This window comes from Gopherus flavomarginatus, chromosome 7 (genome assembly GCF_025201925.1).
Source record: "Gopherus flavomarginatus isolate rGopFla2 chromosome 7, rGopFla2.mat.asm, whole genome shotgun sequence".
Lineage (NCBI taxonomy): Eukaryota > Metazoa > Chordata > Testudines > Testudinidae > Gopherus > Gopherus flavomarginatus.
Genome location: NC_066623.1, coordinates 35,862,908 through 35,877,256, shown reverse-complemented (window position 1 = coordinate 35,877,256; position 14,349 = coordinate 35,862,908). Strand labels below are relative to the sequence as shown.

Here is a 14,349-nt window from a genome sequence, read left to right as displayed (position 1 = left end):
AAGACACTGCAATGATCAATACAGATGAAACCTGAGGAGAAGGAGAGGTGGTTACCTATAGGCACCAACCTCATTGGAGAAAGAACAATAAGTCCCTCTTGCCCAGTAAAAACAATGGGGAGGGAGAGGACACACATAATGGCTAGAGGAGATAATGACAGGGTGAGAGAGACTTCTGGTAGGTCATTTAGCTTCTCCGAGTGGATTGTGACGGGAACAGATTTCGTTATCCCTGATAGCTGAGCATCCAGTCTAGTCCTGGTCGGCTCCATTGTGGTGAAGCCTGTCTGAGATGGGTAGGACTGGACCTCTCTGTTTCAGGGTCTTTGCATCAGTTGACTTCTCCTGAGGTTATCCGTGACGGTGACCCAGTTGTTTACAGTCTTGACTGTTGCAGCTCCTTACCCTACAGCCTCCCCACCTCCCAGTTAGCCTGCTGCTGCCCATCTTCTCACACGTGACCACACCTCACACATGACCAGTGCCTCATTCCCTCTGCTCCCCCAGCACCAAAACCAACACTCAGTGCTTGTCCGCACATGGAGCTCTTCAGGAATAGCTATGCCACTTGAAATCCACACCCTACCATCTTCCAGAAGAGCTTTCCTGGGGAGGTAAGCCCTTAGAGCTAAAAAAAAAAACACCCAGCAGTGGCTATTCCACAAAGGGAGAAGCAAGATATTGGAAGGGAAGATATACGAACCAGGATGGAAAGAAAGAAAGACAGCAACAAACTCAATGGTGGCTCTTGTCACAGTCAGGAAGCCAGTCCAGGCGCCGTAAGCGGCAGGAGTGTCTGAGGCGGCTGGCTTGCTGACCGCAAGAGACTGGCCTTTAGGCTGGCAGCCTAACTGAGGAGTGTGTCTGGGAAACAAAGGGGCCTCTGCAGCGACTCCTCTGGCCATCTGAGTTACAGCGCCAACAGGGAGCCCTGTCCGGTCTTTCCGGACAGTGAGAGAAGAGCTGTGATGGGGCGACGGGCGTTTCGGGGGCAGGGCTATCACAGGCAGTGGGCAGGAGAGGTGCAGCTGGATAAAGGAAGGGAGGGGTCTCAGGACTTTCCAGGCTACGTCTAGTTTTCAAGCTGATGGCCCCGATCCAGCAGAGAACCAAGTGGGTGGAGCTCCATGGAATTCCCTGCAGGCACTGGGAACTGCCCAGGCACAGGCCACGCTCTGTGTGTGTCAACTTTGTGGGGCCCAATCCCCATTTCCTGAGGGGATGTCAAACCCCAGGGACATCGGTGGCTTTCTTATGGTCGCTGCCCTGTGCTGGCTAGTGCACCCCCTTTCTTACTCCGTGGTGCCTCGTTGCTGGTTTTTTTAATGACCCTCCTCTTCTCTTTGCAACAATGGACCTTAATTAACAAATAATTCCATAACGAAAGAAGACATGGATCCCCCTGCCGCCCATCCACCCCCGACAGTTCCCCTGGCACAGTGTGTCATCTGGGCTCCGTCAGAAGGTGCTTAGTTTCAGCCAGAGCATTAAGTGTCATGTGACGCACCCATTCATTCAGGTCTTTATACAGGGCAGCTTAGCAGGCTGGAAAGATGCCAGGGTTAAAGGGGACGCTGTCAAGGTCGGGAGGCCCCAGATTGACCTTATCAGATTTAGAGCTGTTTGCAAAGGTCAGGCAGCTCCTGGGGTTCCTGTTTTAGCCCAAATGCTTTGGTGCTGTTATTCTATTGCCCACTCCTCGTCCTCCCTGCTTCCCCCCACATTATCCTGCAATGGCAAACAAGCCAACCATGCAGCCAGCCACAGCACACAACCCAGCCAGCCAAAGGCAACCCTGCAACAGTGAGCAACAGGGACACATGAGCACAGCTGCTCCCAGCCACGTCTGAAAGCCAGCATGGGGAACTTAAAAACATGCCAGCTCGTGATCCAGCAACCCTATGACAACAAACCAGTGCACACAGCCCCAGCACTCAGACCAGCAACCCTACAATAACAAACCAGTGCACACAGGCCTAGCACTCAGACCAGCAATGCAACAATAACAAATCAGTGCACACAGCCCCAGCACTCAGGCTGGCAACCCTACAACAACAAACCAGCGCACACAGCCCTAGCACTCAGGCCAGCAACGCTACAACAACAAACCAGTGCACACAGCCCCAGCACTCAGGCCAGCAACCCTACAATAATAAACCAGTGCACACAGCCCCAGCACTCAGGCCAGCAACCCTACAATAATAAACCAGTGCACACAGCCCCAGCACTCAGGCCAGCAACCCTATAACAACAAACCAACATGTATATAATGAAGATAAAGGGTGGTTGATAGGGAAACAGGTTTCAATGTCAAACTTCCAAAGATTCAGCATGTCTATGGTGAGGGGGTAAGAGCTTTATAAATTATTAAGACCCCTTGAGATTATCCTGCCAAGCTCAGAGCCTGGTCCTAGGCCACAGAGCCAGGAGCAAGCAGCTGGCAGAAGGAAGCACAGAGAAGGCAGAGGTGATTGATTTTGAGGCCAGTCAGTGCTAACTAAGCATCCCATCCTGGAGCCCTGCACCCTGCGCTGGATCAATGAGAGGCGCCTACTTGCAGCTGAGAGGGGGCAGGAGGGAAGTGTGGGCTCTGCACAATGAGCACTTCCTGCGGGAGATTTTGCTGCCTAACTTAGGGGGCCACCCACCCTCTGCCAAGATACAGCGTGACCCAGAGGGGACAAGCGGGAGCTGTGAGCCCACAGCACCATCACAGAAACAGCCCGAAAATGCAACCACACAAACCGCAGGCTTGGCAGCACTCGGATGGGGCTGCCCGCCGTTAACGGTGATGTGCCAGCCCTTGGCAGGCCTCCCCCAGGGAGAGAGGGAGCCGTTCCACCAGGTGCCCTGCACATTGGTTCCTTTTTCCTTCATCATCAGATCAAACAAAAAACCTCAAAGCATCTTTTCTCCACCCCTCCAAAACTGCTCCAGAATCCTCCAACCACCACCCCCTGAATCTGCTCAAATACTCCATCCCCCAAAACTGCTGCAATATCCCTGACCCCCATCCCAAATCTGTTCCAATACCCCTCACGCCCCAAAACTGCTCCAATACCTCCTACCCCCCACAAACTGCTCCAATACTCCCCAACCATCACTCCATGAAATCTCCCTCACTGCCATGCCACTATCCTCACAATGCCCAGATCTTGCCCCCACATGACTTTCATTACCTCTGCCCATTGTCCTCTGCATCCCCCACTGCTCCTGCCCTTCTCCAGTGCCCACACCCTGTGGAAGCTGCCCTGGGTAACGAGGGCATGGATGTGTTCCTACACAAATCAGTGGGCTGGGGGTTGGCCAGGGACTTTGCTGGGAGCCAGAGCGGCTGCAGTGGTTACGGGGTGATGCTGCTTCATGAGCGTTCTGTTGCTGTATCCTTTGGAAATGGGTGGGATATACAGTGCTCGGAGGCAAGGGGCAACTCCAAGCCCTACTCCAGTCCTAGGGACAGGTTCTCCCGATGCACTCACCACCACCGCTTACAGCTGCGCAGGAGGGATATGTCCCAGGGATGCTCTGCCCTAGGGGGTTCCTACACCTTTGTCTTGTCAATAATGGATTCAAAGCACACTCGGACTAGCCCCCACCCCTACTCCCGGTGTAAGTCCAGCTAGTGCTTTCTTCTCAGATGTCCCATCACACACCTTCCACCCCCCGGTGCCTTAAGATCAGGGCTCCCACATGCAGGCAAGCCATCATTGTGCAGTTTCAAGCCCCACAGCTGCTGCTTATTGCTGGGAGTCGAGCAATCTCCCCCAACCTCTGTTGCGAGGCAGAGAAACTGCAGAAGCCAGAGGAGCTGCCTAAGCCTGTGCTCATGAGAAATGAAGGATGGCCACAGCCACCTGCTGCTTGGTGGAGGTGACCATACGCTTCCAGCCATGATGGGGATAGCTGCAAAGCACACGGGAGGGTGCAGCTCAATCCAGAGCTGCTCTGTGCTCATGTATATGGCTTGCAGTACACGGATAACCCCTCCTCAGCCAGAGAGAGAAGACCTAGGTTGGGGTGGGGTTGGAGATTCCCCACAGACCTCCCTGATCTGCAGCATTTCAGGGGCTGTAGGTCTCTGCAGCTTTCCACGCCTGGCTCAGCTCTGTTAGAGAAGTAGAGTCACGGGGTTTACTCTAGGGATGAACTTGGCCCTGGAGGTGGCATTCCTTGCTGCAATGCTGGCTAAGCAGTGATGATAGATCAGTGCAGTTGGGGGCTCCAGATAAGAATTTCCTTGGAGGAAGCGGGAAGGAGCTCAGGAGCGAGAGGGAGGAGCAGAGGGCAAGGCACAGCTGCTCAGAGCCAGCTCACATCCAGTCTGCAGATGACCTGGCTTTCAGAGAGGATATCCCGGAGCAGAGCAGCAACGCAGTCAATGAGAATCTTGCAGTGGAGCACTACAATCTTATTCACAATCAGTGGAACCAGCCCTGTTGGCAATCCCCTCTTGCTTATTAGAGGTCAGCCTTTCTGGGCCCAAACCAAAACCCTGGCTCCAAACACCCCCAGTCTCGGAGAGGGGTCCCAACACCAGATTGGAATTCCTCATTACCACAGGCCAGATCAAAACTCTGAACCCAGCATCCATGAGCTTTGGGGTGCTGGAACCTCACAGTGGAACTGTCCCAACAGCATGGCTTGATCCAACCCCTAGATGAAACTGCTCACCAGGTATTACCTGGCAAGTGGCATGACACAGGGGACAAGGCATTCAGCTGACTATGTGACTGGGGTGAGACACTTGCCCTGCCTGTGCTGCCGGTATCTGTACCAGGGAGCTAACACTACCTACCTCACTTAGAGATCTGTGATGGAAAGAGCTAGATATTATTATTTCTACTCTGTGACTTCACCTTCAAGGGCCATTTATCCAGAGAGCTGCCCATGGCACGAGAGACACATGTGGCTGTAAAGACCAAGGCAGGCACTGCTAGAATGGCCCAAATGACAGTGCTTTCCACTCATTCCCAAACTTCCATCCAACATCACTTTCCGCATCAAAAGTGTCATGACCGGGGCTTGGGAAGTCAGGCCTAGTGGTAGAGTTGCCAACTTTCTAACCACACAAAACTGAAAACCTTTTGCTCCGTCCCTTCTCTTGAGGCTGCACCCCTGTGCTGAGGTCCCACCCCTGCTCACTCCATCCCCCCTCCCTCTGTCACTCGCTCTCTCCCACCCTCACCCACTGGGCTGGCTCGGGGGGCTGGAGTATGGTAGGGGCTGAGGACTCCAGCTGAGGAGTTCATAGTGTGGGAGGGGGCTCCAGACTGAGGCAGTGGGTTGGGATGTGAGAGGGGGCTCCGGCTCAGGGTGCAGGCTCTGGGGTGGGGCCAGAGATAAAGGGTTTGGAGTGCAGGAGTGGGCTCTGGGCAGGGGGTGGAGCTGAGGGGTTCAGAGTATGGGAGAGGGCTCCAGGCTGAGGCAGGGGGGTGGGGTGCTGAGGGGGTAAAAGATTTGGGCTAAAGGCTCAGGTTCCAGGATGGGGCAGAAATGAGGCGTTCAGGGTGTGGGAGGGGGCTCCAGGATGGGACAGGGGGTTGGGGTGCAGGCTCCAGGAGCGAGTTTGTGTGTAGGAGGGGGGTTCCGAGCTGGGGGAGAGGGTGCAGGGGGGTTGCAGGTTCCAGGAGGGAGTTTGGGTGTGGGAAGAGGCTCAGAAGGGAGTGCAGGGTACAGGTTCCAGCAGGGAGTTTGGGTGTGGGAGGGGGTTCCAAGCTGGGGCAGGGGGTTGGGGTGCAGGAGGAGGTACGAGGTACAAGCTCCAGGATGGTGCGGAAAGGAGCTCAGGGCTTAGGAGGAGAGGTGAGGTGTGGGGAGCAGATTCCGAGTGGTGCTTACCTCGGGGGGCTCCCCAGAAACTGTGACATGTCCCTTGCCTCCTAGGCAGAGTCGCGGCCAGGAGGTTCTGCACACTGCCTCTGCCCACAGGCGCTGCCCCTGCAGCTCTCATTGGCTGCGGTTCTCGGCCAATGGGAGCTGTGGAGTCAGCGCTCAGGGCAGGGCAGGGGCAGCGCACAAAGCCCCCATGGTTGTCCCTCCAAAGAGCCAAAGAGACATGTTGCCACTTCCAGGGAGCCGTGCAGAGCCATGTAGGGAGCCTGCCACCTTGGGGCCAACCGGACTTTTTATGGCCTGGTCAGCAGTGCTTAGCAAACAAAATCTTCCTGGAGTTTACCCCAGATACCAGTCATCAACCTCCTGTCCTGGTGCCAAAGCAGAGCTACAGCATTCTCTGAGGACAACTCTCTATGGAATATCCATCGGACACTTAATCTAATAAGAATCCTTCCTGCAGTGATATGATCTGTAGATCTCAAAGCACTTTACAAAGAGGAGCAAGTACTATTCTATCCACGGTACAGCTGAGGCACGGAGCCAAGAAGTGATTTCCTTCCACAGTGCTGGGGCTGGGAGGAGACCCCAGGAGTCCTGACTCCTAGGCCAGTGCTCCTCTTCCTTGGGTCAAAAAACACCCCAGAACTTAAATATTGTGAAGTCATAAAGGCACATTCGAAATCCAGAACAGCCCCTTTCTTCCCTCCCGCATCCAGGCATAGAGTTGCCACCTTGGATTTCTTTGTCGGAACAGAACTTGTGTTTGCATGGTGTGCCTCCTGGTCCCACTCTAGTGGCTGAGCCACATAAAAGATCGATGAGTCTGTTCCCGCCTCTTTAGCTCAAGCCATAGCTATACAGTACATGCTTTCAGATCCAAATTTGCCAAGCCATCCGGGGTCATCATTACCAGAAAATCCTAACAAGCCACAAAATGGCCCTAACCCACCCTGGCTCAGCTCATCTCTCTCCCTCCAAAAAGCCTCAGAACTTTAAGATGCGGCAATTGTCAAACGACAGACTAAGATCTTGCTGATTGTAGAAATCATTTATTTATAAGAGAGTGAGAGGGGGACAAGAGAGAATGCTGAGCTCCTTGTAAAGCACGTAAAGACGACAGATTGCGATTTCCATCACTCTTGTGCTATTTCACTGTCCGGGGACCAGCATAACTGAGAAGTAATCAGCCTCTTCAGGTGTAAAAACTCATCTTGAAAAATAATTTCCACTTTCCTTTAATTTTAAATAAATCAGTTTCCTTCTGCAGCCTCTGTTCTCTCAGCCCTGCGCTAAAGCTGCAGTAAAAGGCTCTCAAAAGAAGTTGAGGCTGAGATGCTTCCAAGGATCAAGAGGGGAAAAAAAAAGAAAATAAAAGTTCTGCTTTTTAGATGATTTCAGAGAAACTGTTTCCCGTTGTGCATTGATTAGTGGCTGTTCTGTGCCTTTACATTGTCTGATACTTACCAGGAATGAGCAGAACACCAAAGGAAAACAGACGTCTTTTCAATCTCCAAGACAAGGAACTAAAAGTCCATAATTGTGTACACTGCGGGATTTCTGTCCGTCCGTCACTTCTGAAAGCGCAGCAATCTGCCGCACAGTTTATCTACCTATCTGTCTATCTATCAAGGTGTCTGTAATGTGCTCGGTCCTATGGCATAAAATACAGCAATTCTCAAAATCATTGCTGGCCTAGAACGGACTGGTTTTTCATCCTTCCATTGGCTAGGAGCATTCCCTGTGGGACATGCAAGGGGTCCTTATTAGGGGAAGGGAAAATTGTGCAGGCCATGCGTGTGATTTTAGCTTCTTCTATTGGGTGGTAACAAGCCTTTGCAAAGGTTGTAGGTAGTTCCACTACCAAGGACCCTTTGGCAAAAATGTCCATCTCCCAACTCCTGAGACTATCACCCTGTCCTCTATCCACTGTAATGTCCCCACGCATCTGGACGGTTGCATAGATATGGTCTCTGCATTAATGAAGCCCTAGCCCATGAGGGCTTTGTATTGGAGGGCTGAGATTTTAAGGTGAATCCAAAACTCTACAGAGAGCCTGTGATGCGAGCATGATGTGCCTTCATCAGGAGACAAGCTGCAGCATATGGGACTAGTGCAGGATAACAGGAGAGGACATTCCAGCCTGAATGGGTTTAATCCAATTCAGGGATGGAAAGGCTGCTACTTTATTGAAAGGACATATCCAAAAGGCCCAATAATACATGCCCACCATGCTGCAAACCTAACGGAGAGGATGGGATGTTCAGTTTGTAGCCTAAAATGGGCATTCATTTCCCCTATAAAAAAAACTTACCGGTACTAAGGCAAAGCTGTTAAGTCAAGGCCTCAAAAGAAGGAACTGAACCCACGATAAAGATTGCAGCAAAAATCTCTTCATCTCTGTACCCCAGTACCCGAGCATACAGCCTACATTGGTTTCAAAGGAAGCTGCACTTTCATGTCCAAGGGAAAACTCTGGCTCCTGGTGATGAAATTTCAAAGCAGCTGTTAACAACTCCACAGCGCACAGCTCAGCTCCCAAACGTCCAACTTGTATGGCAAAAATCAAAGCTGGAATTACAATGCTTCTCTCCCACACACTTTCCCAGGTGAGGAAGGCAAAATAAAACTTAGCTATGACTTCTAATTACAAATACCAGTTAGTCTAAGCAAAGAGAGGTTTTGAGGAACAGAGCAAAGTAACTGCATGAACCTCACGCTGCTGGGTCCGTTATAACGTTGACCTGAAGACCAAGAGGGATCTGAATTTTGTAGAACTTGTGAAACCGTTTCTTATTGTTTGACAGCACACAGACTCCAACAGGGAAAAGACACCAATTGCTCCCTGTCAGTTTTTCGTCTTGCCCTGGCTGGTTCCATTCTCCTCCAATCCCATCCTGGAAGCAAGACAGATCCAGAGAAGGATGCAACTGACAATTCTAAAGGTATCATAGCTAAACGTCTCTTCGTATTCACTGTTCCATGAGAACCTGAGTGGTGTGTGCATCTAGCCAGTATCCTCCAAATGAGCAACCACCACTGCTGATTCTACAGGAGCCTTCCAGACCTGCAAAGGTTGCAATGATAAGGCACCTCTAGCCATTCTGAGCCAGGGGCAATCAACTCTGGTGACCTCTCTTCAAAGGCACATTTTCTGTGAAGACCCCAGCTTTGTCTCAGCCCTCCCATAAATGGGTGGATAGACATTTGGAATTTCAAGACAGACCTTGTGCCCATTTAACACACAGTGGTAACAGTAACAATTCCCCTAGGCTGAGTCAAGGAGATAATTCGTCCTGAGGGTTTTCAATCTTTAGGCTTGCAGTCAGAATACTGACTTAATAAGCTTTCAGACTGTAAGCTGTCTCCTAAATTGTAAAGGTTTTAGGGTGGGATCTGTGGATATTTGTACCATGTACAGCACTGAGCACATTGTTGATTCCTGGCAAATCAACGTTGCCATTAGCTGGACTAGAATTTCATCACAATTCAAGAGGGTCTCCTGCCCTTGGGTCATTGTCTGGAGCTCCTAGTACTCATTCCCAGATTCCAAGGGTGGTCTTCTTAAAGAGCAGTTATGTGACACAAATCATCTTCCAAATGCAGAGGGAAACATCACAAAAGACTGTGACAATTCCCCAAGTGATTTCATTACACTGGCTGTGGTTTATTTCTACTTATTCAAGAACACAGTATGTCTATTGCCTTGAAGCTTGTGCAGATCACAGATTAAGATAAAACAAAACATCAATTACAACTCAGGCATGGAAGGAGACCACAGAGTCTTGATTTCACTGGGCTAGGTTGTGGCTGAAAAGATGAGCCATGTACCATGCCTCTGAAGGCTAAACAGGTTAAGGTCTGACAGACCACCTGATGAGGGAATTTTATAGACAGATCTCCTCCAGAATGCTCTTCTGAGGGCTGTCAGCACAGACTCTCTGCTGATCTCAGCCACTGCAGTAATGTACAGGGACATGTATGGTCTCTAAGGAAGCCAGCTCCTAAATTACAAAAGGTTTGGGAGATTAAATGCAGCACATTGAATTGCACGTGGGAGCAGATGGGATGCCATCATAGTGCATGGCCAGCAGCAGTAACATGCTTGCACTGCCCTTCTCCACCAAGCAGCTCACCATTCATCTCCACCTAAAGTTTCCAAGCAGTTGCCAAGAGTCGCCCTGAGTAAATAGCACTGCAATATCTAGCCAGGAAGTGACATAGATATGGATGACAGTAGCATCAGCAAGGGAAATCAATAGCTTCTCAGCTAAAAAAACTGGGGAAGGAGAGTGAGATTGAGCGAGTCAAAGGCCTAGGTCTCTAGTCCCAGCTCCCCAGGATGAATGGATAGGGGCAGGGGTATTATCTAGTAACCATGTCTACTGTCTGCGACACGTGGATTTATTGTATCACCTCTGCTGCTGTATCTGTGCATCCAAGAGTTGCTCAGGGGCCAATAAATACCATGTTGTGCTTTCCAATACAGAGGTTTATCGTACTAGTAACAACTCCCCAGAAGAGACATTTCCCATCAAAACATACAGGCCCCACTCAAGTCAACGGTAAAACTCCCACGAGTTTCCAGGGGTGGTCAGGATTTCACCTGAAAAGCAAAGGAAGCTGCAATCAGCAATGCCACCATCTTGGGGTGATACCGTACCCTAACACGAACAGCCACAAACATGCTATGTGCCCAGAGACTGCCAACCTCCTCAGTAGAGGGGAAACACCCTCCGGTCGGAGCAGTCACAACCCTCCTCCAGTGCCAGCTCCACTAGGGTCTTATCTGGCTGGCACCTCGTCCAGCACCAGGACTGCCCAGCTGGGAGCTGATGAGATGGAAACACAGACCTGAGCACTAACCACATCATGAGGGCAGCGGGGTCTCAAGCATCAGGCATGACGCAGATCCATGGGATATGCCTCCAGATCTGCTGCCAGTTGCCTCAGCAACTCGAGTGCCCCTCTGTGTCCCACCGCGAGGCATGGAAAGTTGCTCTCTATTTATTTTACTGGTGGTCGCTATGGAAATAAGGAGATGTGCAAATGTCAGACTACCCAAGTGCTTGTTGGAAATCCACTTATCTCCACAGCCACTTGGAATGTTCAGATCCAGGGTGGTTATGGAGATAAGGCAACTTAAAATGTCCATCAGAATATGCAGACTCCACTTGCCCTGTGGACAACTAACGGCTTCTCTTCTTTCCCTCCGCACTCCACGGAGACGTGCTCCAGGGGCCACGAAGTGGAGGGAAGGGCTGGTCAAGCCCCCCTCCACCAAGCAAATCAAGAGGCTGCCCACCACCTGCATGCTCCCTGTGATCCCACAGATGCCGGCGGTTTGGCAGGCTCGCCACTCCTGATGTCGTCAATGTGCGGCTCATTCCCTCCCACCCCCCACAGCTGCCAAAGCTGCAGCGCTCGCTGCCCAAATCCTAAAGCGACTGTAACTAAAACCTACCTGATTGAGACTCAGGAAGGCAATCGCCTGTTTTTTTCACCCCTCTCCCTCAAAATGGGATTGAACAGATCTGTGTGTAGGGGCTGGTCTCACAGCCAACAGGCAGCAGCATCTGCCATTCAAGTACCACGGCATGGCTCTCTGCGGGGAGCATTTCATTTCTCTCCCACCTTTGCTGGCTGGTACTGCCTTCCTAATGCTGTCCTCCTTTGTTTGGGGGACTCTCAAAGGCTGTTGTAAAAGGAATCCCTGTAACCCAGAGATAGACAGATAAATCCAACACACTGGAGGCAGACGGGGACAGCCATTTTTTCCCCTTATTCAAATCTTTTGCATGTCACTTTGGGGGTGGTTGGAAGGGCTGGACTGGCAATGAAAGATCAATCAGAGCATGGGGAGCAGTAGTGCCATGTTCTCTCACACAAGTGCCTCTTCAACATGTCTCAGCCCTGCCCTCCATAGAGTAGCTGAGTCTCTATGGCCCATTCGGTCCTCACTCTCTGCAAAGAAGGTTGCCAAATAGAATTTGTGGCCTGTGATCCACAGATCAGACTAGATGATCTAATTGGTGTCTTCTGGCCTTGAAGTCTATGGTTCTACGGTGATTTATGCAACATGGACACCTGCCCACGGGAAAGTGCACTGAGACCTAGCACAGTTAGCTACAGACGTCAGCAGATACCAACTCCTGCCATGCAGCTGGGCTATAACCTTTTGTAACCCTGATCCATGCCATATGATTGGGACCAGGTTAATGCTGATCAGCCCCTTTCCAGCACTCCTTTTTCCTCTGACACCTGGCATCAGAGGAGAACCATATGTATCTCTAGCAAAAATGGAGCGAAGGAAGCCACCTGAATCCCTCGGACCGGAGGGGAATCTGGCAGAGAGCTGAAAGAGCTGCTAGCAGAACTTCCAAACTTTCCTACAAGCCAGAAGTACTGCAGAGCAAACTGAGAGGGCCCTCCATACTGTTATCTATGGCAGGCCCAGAGGCTATTGACAAATCATTCGATTCCAAAGACTGAAAACTGGTGCACAAAGCTATTCAAAGCATTTCAACTACACTGTGATCTATGCGACAGTTCCCTTGGGGAAGGCACATTTTTGTGACAAGAAAGCAGCTGCCAGGTGAAACCAACGATCATGACGTTACAATACTTGGGTGTTAGAGCTAAGACATGGGAATCTGAACAGTTAACCAATGGACTTATTAAAGTCTGAATTGTTTGGGGGTATAACTGATAACCAGTTCACAGCAAGATCAACTGGCAAGAGAGATGCTTTTGGAAGTTAAAAAAAAAAAAAAAGTTGTCGCAGATGCATCGCTATGGAAATATTTTGCGATAAACAACGTGTAAGGTCTCAGTCAATCCAGGTTCACAGAAGCGGGGGCTGTCTTTCTGTAACAGGAAAGATTACGTCTTATTAGAGGACTAGTACTCAATTTTCTTAGCAACGTAATACCCCATTGTAAATCAGTTTGCTCACCACAGGCTTCCAGATGAGTTAGTACCAGAGATTGGCCAACAATTCACAAAAGGCTCATTTCTGCAATTCTCTGAAATATTAGTTCAAGCACCTTATGCCAAGCCCGGGCGATGTATCATCAAACAGGCTGGCCAAACAGCCAGCGCAAATAGCATGCTAGAAAGAAAAAGGCCTGGCTGATTCAAGGGATTCATTTTTGGCATTGGGAGTATATCACAACCCACCACACAGTGCTTGGTTAGGATCAGAGGCATGTGGGCAGGGCAGAATCCTTAGTGCCCATATCTAATAGGCTCTGAAGGAGTTATAAAATAACTCGATCGTGGGAACCAGAACAGAAGAAATACTACGACAAAGAATGCCAAATGACTTCCCTCACTACATGCAGGAGAGTGTTAGAAAGGGGCTGGCAAGCTGCCACGGTAACAGCTAGACCAGTGATGTGCCATAGCTACCCCTTAGCGCTGGATCTACAAGAGCTACAGAAGACATCTTGACAAAACTAAGGTGGGCAGTGGTGGACACCCAGGATGCTCTGACAGTGCTGACAGGTGTAGCGCATGTTAACCCCTGTCCCTGGCCATGACAAGCACCAAGAGCAGCCAACTGGGGCTCCGGATGACAGACCCTCCCCAGTGCTGACCAGGCCCCTGCAGAAGGAATTGTTCTGACAAGAAGTGGCCATGCGACGGGAAGCCTGATGGGGTTCCGAGATGGTGCCTACTGACAGACGTCTAATGAGAGACACCGAAAGCCTGCCTCATCTCAGGAGGGTGTGGGTCATCCCCATCCCACTCGTGTCTATCTGGGTGGTTTGTGACTGGGTTGTATTAGTGTGTGACTGCCAGTTTTGGTTGATATTGTGTTTTATTTGGGCTTGATTTTTAAGGAGAGAAAGGTGAAGATTTAACAGTAGCCCCTGGAATCAGTGGTTACTGACCTCTGCCATGTGACCTTTGTAATCCTGACCCGGACCACGTGACTAGGGCCGGGAAATAAAGATCAATTTCTGTCACACCTTCGTTCCAAGGCCCTGAACTCACTGCGTACAGCCCAAACAGCCCAGCCAGTGAGCCCCATGGTGCACAGATTCTGCAGCGGAAACAACGCCAGCCAACAAACAGAAGTGGCTAGCGAGCTGGCTTGGCGGAGGCCACCTTTGGAATGACGAGCATGTTTCACCAACACAAGACAACGGGCAGCCTGAGCATGGTGAAGGCACGGCCAGTGTTCCACATCTGGCTCCTCTCCAAAGGGCTCCCAGTCTGACTGGGTTAAGTTCTTTGTCTCCAGGCTAAGGCAGCCTGGCAGCAGGGGCAGGGCGCCTTGCCTTGCTCTGCGGTTACCTTCTCTGGCCAGCTCAGAAGTAACATCCTAAGGCTTTGGAGAGAGCCTTACCCTGCCCTCTACAGCCAGGTACACTTCTACCTTGATAGAATGCTGTCCTCAGGAGCCAAAAAATCTTACAGCGTTATAGGTGAAACCACATTATATCGAACTTGCTTTGATCCACCGGAGTGCATTGCCCCACCCTCCCGGAACACTGCTTTACCGCGCTATAT

General features: G+C 50.8%; 1 protein-coding gene across 5 annotated transcripts in view; it reads right to left on the bottom strand.

Annotated features, from left to right (window-relative positions):
- CXXC5 (CXXC finger protein 5) overlaps positions 1-14,349 on the bottom strand; it is a 102,087-nt gene that overhangs the window by 24,665 nt on the left and 63,073 nt on the right. The window contains exon 1 of one of the 5 annotated variants that reach the window (XM_050962818.1): positions 10,378-10,427. The exons of the other annotated variants lie outside the window; for them this stretch is intronic. The gene's annotated coding sequence lies outside the window, so the exon portion shown is untranslated. Of the gene's footprint in view, positions 1-10,377; positions 10,428-14,349 lie in introns of those variants that run through there. 5 annotated transcript variants of the gene reach the window in all.